The 3,727-nt window shown below is 51.5% G+C and overlaps 1 protein-coding gene across 1 annotated transcript in view; it reads right to left on the minus strand.

The window, feature by feature from the left end:
• The window catches only part of RDH13 (retinol dehydrogenase 13), a 16,800-nt gene extending 14,845 nt beyond the window's left edge, over positions 1–1,955 (minus strand). The window contains exon 1 of the mRNA XM_037744988.1: positions 1,899–1,955. The gene's annotated coding sequence lies outside the window, so the exon portion shown is untranslated. The remainder of the gene's footprint in view (positions 1–1,898) is intronic.
• Positions 1,956–3,727: the final 1,772 nt, after the last annotated feature.

Raw genomic sequence — 3,727 nt, forward strand, 5'->3', positions numbered from 1 at the left:
TTTAGTAGAGACGGGGTTTCACCATGTTGACCAGGATGGTCTCGATCTCTTGACCTTGTGATCCACCCGCCTCGGCCTCCCAAAGTGCTGGGATTACAGGTGTGAGCCACCGCGCCCGGCCCTATTAACTTTTATTTTTTGAGATGGAGTTTCGTTCTTGTCACCCAGGCTGGAGTGCAGTGGTGCCATCTCAGCTCACTGCAACCTCCGCCTCTCAGGTTCGAGTGATTTTCCTGCCTCAGCCTCCTGAGTAGCTGAGACTACAGCTGCCCGCCACCACGCCCGGCTAATTTTTTGTATTTTTAGTAGAGACGGGGTTTCTCCATGTTGGCCAAGATGGTCTCAATCTCTTGACCTCATGATCTGCCCACCTCGGCCTCACAAAGTGCTGGGATTCCAGGCGTGAGCCACCGCGCCGGCCCCCAGGCCCTGGGCTAATCACTCTCCTTGCCTCATCGCACCAACCCTCCTACCAGGCCTTCACACACGTACTAGGATTTATGCCCATTTGAAAGAGGAAGACACTTGGCCGGGAGCGGTGGCTCATGCCTAGAATCCCAGCATTTTGGGAGGCCAAGGCAGGCGGATCACGAGGTCAGGAGTTCAAGAACAGCCTGGCCAACATAGTGAAACCCCATCTCTACTAAAAATACAAAAATTAGCCAGGCATGGTGGCATGCACCTGTAGTCCCGGCTACTCAGGAGGCTGAGGCAGGAGAATCGCTTGAACTCGCGAGGCGGAGGTTGCAGTGAGCTGAGATCGATCGTGCTATTGCACTCCAGCCTGGGTGAGAGAGAGAGATTCTGTCTCAAAAAAACAAAGAGGATGACTCAACACCTGTAACCCCAACACTTTGGGAGGCCAAGGTGGGCAGATCACGAGGTCAAGAGATCGAGATCATCCTGGACAACATGGTGAAACCCCGTCTCTACTAAAAAAAATTAGCTGGGCATGGTGGCAGGTGCCTGTAGTCCCAGCTACGAAGGAGGCTGAGGCAGGAGAATCCTCATGGCTGAACCCAGGAGGTGGGGTTTGCAGTGAGCTGAGATCGTGCCACTGCACTTTAGTAGCCTGGTGACAGAGCAAGACTCGGTCTCAAAAAAGAAAATGTATTCCAGCTGAGGAACAAACGAAAAGTAAAAAAAAAAAAAGTGGCACATATACAACATGGAATACTACACAGCCATAAAAAACGATGAGTCTGTGTCCTTTGCAGGGACTTAGATGAATCTGGAAACCATCATTCACATCAAACTGACACAAGAACAAAAAACCAAACATCACATGTCCTCACTCATAGGTGGGTGTTGAACAATGAGAACACGTGGACTCAGGGAGAGGAGCGTCACACATTGAGGGCAGTTGGGGGGACGGCTAGGGGAGAGACAGCGGGGGGTGGGAAGGGTGGGGAGGGATAACACGGGGAGAAATGCCGGATATAGTATGCACCTATGCAGCAACCGTGCATGACCTCCACATGTACCCCAGAACCTAAAGTAAAATAAAATTAAAAAGAAAAAGGAAAGAGGAAGACCCTGGGGTTCAGGGAGCAGAGAGTAAAGTCACTGGCTCCAATCCAGGATCCAAAGTCAAGTCTGTCTGGGGTCCTGTCCCCGTCACCGCTCCCTTGACCCAGCCCCCACAGACCTGGGAAGGAGCCCAGCTCCTCCAGTTTCAGGACAGGGCTGCCCAAACCGCCCTGCCAGGATCCCTCCCAGAGAACAAACAGCTCCCGCCCGCCGCCAGCCTCTCTCCTCCACCGCCTCCTCCTCCTCCTGCCAGGCCGGTTCCCAGACCCACCCTCCCTCTCCCTGCACCCTCGCCAGGGCTGGCTGGTCTCAGAGGAACGCCTAGGAAAAACCTACCCAAACCCCTTGCAGTTAGGAAGGAGACCCGCCTGGGCTTCCTGAACACTGCCGATGAGACCTCTCTCATCGCAGTTAGAGCTGCCTGCGTTTTCCTCGCCTCCCCAAACAGACTGGGAACCCTAGAAACTGAGGCTTGGGACAGCCCATGAGAGTCAGCACTCAGCCACCCTCCCAGCTGCTGCTGTCAGTGCTGTCACCATCAGCGTGACTGTCACACACCTCACTTCCTGCGGTCAGCCGCACCCCTGCAGATTTAACCCGCCAGCCTCCCCAAGGTCTCCTCCACCTGAAGTCCTCTCTGCATTCCTGGCTTCTCAAAATTCAGGTCAAAGCTCAGATGCCACCTCCTCCCCTGACCACCGTCCCTGAAGTGGCCGCACCTGCTTGCTTCTAGTCACTCCATCCCTTTACCTGTGTTTCGTCTCCTCCACAGCGTTTAGCACAGTCTGAAAGTCTTATTCATGTAGGTGTCTACTTTTTCATCTCCTACCACACCCACTAGGATGACAGTATCACAAAGGCTGGGGTTTCATCTGTCTCCTCCTCCTCTGTATCTGCAGAACTTAAAACATGCTTGGCACACAGTAGGTGCTTAAGTATTTGCTACTACATCACTTTGGAATTTTGAATAGAACATTCCCAATGCTTAGAATGTCAATCTTTGCTTCACTGTCCTTGGCAAACTCCTATTCATCCTACAAAACCCCATCCATTTATCCCTTAACCAGAAAAGGCTCCTGTGCTTTATACTATCACCCATAAAGCCGGATTAGGGCTTTCTCTGGGGATACACCTTGCCTGAATCACACTTCCATTAGTGTACATATCTCCATGAATTATGACTGTGCACACCAGCAGGGTCTAGAGTGAGGCACCAATTTTGTCTCAGGAACTATGTATTGAATGAATAAATTCCTTTTTTTTTGAAACAAGATCTCACTCTGTCACCCAGGCTGGAGTGCAGTGGTGCAATCACAGCTCACTGCAGCCTTGCCCTCCCACACTCAAGCAATCCTCCCACCTCAGCCTCCCAAGTAGCTAGGACCACAAGTGCATGCCACTATGCCTGGCTAATTTTTAAATTTTTTTAGTAGACATGGAATCTCCCTATGTTGCCCAGGCTGGTTTCAAACTCCTAGGCTCAAGTGATCCTCCTGCCTTAGCTTCCCAAAGTACTGGGACTATAGGTGTGAGCCACCACACTCAGCCTAATTATTTCATATGTAAGTAGCTTTTTCTCTCTCTGAGACCCAGGCCCCATCTAATTTATTACCTCCCCCCTTCTCAAGAACATGCCTTAGCTCCCATTGCCAGGGTATCTGACCTTTCTCCTTGTCGATAGGAATTTTTTTTTTTTTTTGAGACAGAATCTCGCTCAGTCACCCAGCCTGGTGTGCAGTGGCATGATCTTGGCTCACTGAAACCTCTGTTTCCTGGTTTCAAGCGATTCTCCTGCCTCAGCTTTCCTAGTAGCTGGGACTACAGGCGCACATCACCACACCTGGATACTTTTGTAGAGACAGGGTTTCGCCATGTTGGCCAGGCTGGTCTTGAACTTCTGATCTCAAGTGATCCACCCACCCTGGCCTCCCAAAATGCTGGGTAACAGGCGTGAGCCACTGCGCCCAGCTGTCATATGAATTTATTAGCAAATCCTACAGACTGGAGGATATGTGTTGGGGTGGGGTGGGGATTAGAGAAGAGATGGGAGTGGTTTCAAACATGACACTCAGGGGAGTCTCAGCTCTTCAAGCCCCAGGGGGGAATTCTGTTCTGTTTCGGGGACCTCCCAGGTCAGAGGAAAGAAAAATCCAGCCCCCATGACAGCTATCCCAGACTGGGCATAGAGGCAAACCCT

The sequence above is a fragment of the Cebus imitator genome, unplaced genomic scaffold, assembly GCF_001604975.1.
Source record: "Cebus imitator isolate Cc_AM_T3 unplaced genomic scaffold, Cebus_imitator-1.0 Scaffold190, whole genome shotgun sequence".
NCBI classification, from domain to species: domain Eukaryota; kingdom Metazoa; phylum Chordata; class Mammalia; order Primates; family Cebidae; genus Cebus; species Cebus imitator.